The following is a 1,711-nucleotide window of genomic DNA, read 5'->3' on the forward strand; positions in this document are numbered from 1 at the left end:
TGTACCTTAGAGGGAGAGGAGAGGAGTTTGGGAGGAATGAACGAGGCTGCCTCGTCTCGGCGTCTCAATATATAGAAAAGCATTCTTCGTAAACGCGACATAATATTACGACGAAGTTACCAGGCCCGCGTTTTTTTCATTTACGACGAAGTTACCAGGCCCGCGTTTTTCGATTACGACGAAATTACGTCGAAACGTCGGTTTACGATGAATTTACTAGGCCCGCGTTTACGACGAAGTTACCAGGCCCGCGTTTTTCCATTTACGACGAAATTACGTGGAATAGATAACCATTTACGACGATTTTACAACGCTTAACCCTAAACACCGAGAATGAAATCCCTAAACCCCAAAGTCACATATCATCTAACATCATATCTCTTCTCTACTACTTTGTGCTCTTTCTCCAACTTAAACTCTAAAACCCTAAACTCCCAAATAATTTTTTAAAAACTAAAGAAATACATATTATATAAAACAACATTTGTTACACATACATTAGGATGGCAAAAAAACAATATTTCTTTAAACATACGTTACAATAGAGAAATACAACATCAGAGACATATATTACACCAATCTAAATCGTTTTCGTTCTCATCAATATTACATCACTCTAAATCATTTTCGTTCTCATCAATATTACATCACTCTAAATCATTTTCGTTCTCATCAATATTACATCACTCTAAATCATTTTCGTTCTCATCAATATTACATCACTCTAAATCATTTTCGTTCTCATCAATATTACATCACTCTAAATCATTTTCGTTCTCATCAATATTACATCACTCTAAATCATTTTCGTTCTCATCAATATTACATCACTCTAAATCATTTTCGTTCTCATCAATATTACATCACTCTAAATCATTTTCGTTCTCATCAATATTACATCACTCGAAATCGTTTTCGTTCTCATCACTATAATTACAATCATCATCGTCGCTTCTCTCGAACTCGTCTTCACGTGCTTCATCTGTCGCATCTTCGGGAATATCTTCATATTGAAAGTTTTGCGGGTCGATCAAAAGGATTTCATCAGTTGGTTGTTCTGGTACCTCAACTTCATTGATAGCGTCTTCTTCTTGCAAGGGCGGTTCTTCTCCAGCGACAATGCGTCCACGAGGTGTAATTTTGATAGCAGCTAACCAGTTTATCCCGGAAGTTCGAAGCCGAGGATAAGGAAGGAAGCTTACTTGCTCGGCTTGTGAAGCTAAAATGAAAGGCTCAAATTTGTTGTATCTTCTCCCAAAATTGACATCCACAACACCAAATTTGTTATACCGAATCCCTCGGTTCACAACAGGATCGAACCATTCACATTTGAAGAGGACGCATTTTAGCTTCAATAACCCCGGAAATTCCACTTCAATAATCTCCTGCAAGATCCCGTAAAAGTCCGTTTCACCTTTCACACATATTCCGTAGTTACTCGTTGCCCGATGTCTCCCATACTCGTATGTGTGAAAGGTAAATCCTCGTGTGAAATACATAGGTGATGTGGTGACCTTTGCAACTGGACCTTGAACCAATTCGTGAAACCATACGGGATAATAAGGATCGTCATAATCAACCTGCAAAAAGCAGTTATTCTTAATTAATATTGAAGTATCAAAACACTTACTTAATTAATCAATGTATGAGATATATTACGTACCTGTGATTTTAACCACTTGACAAAGTGCTTATCTTTACGTGTGTCCAC

Source organism: Brassica oleracea, chromosome C5 (assembly GCF_000695525.1).
Source record: "Brassica oleracea var. oleracea cultivar TO1000 chromosome C5, BOL, whole genome shotgun sequence".
In the NCBI taxonomy this organism is placed as follows: Eukaryota; Viridiplantae; Streptophyta; class Magnoliopsida; order Brassicales; family Brassicaceae; genus Brassica; species Brassica oleracea.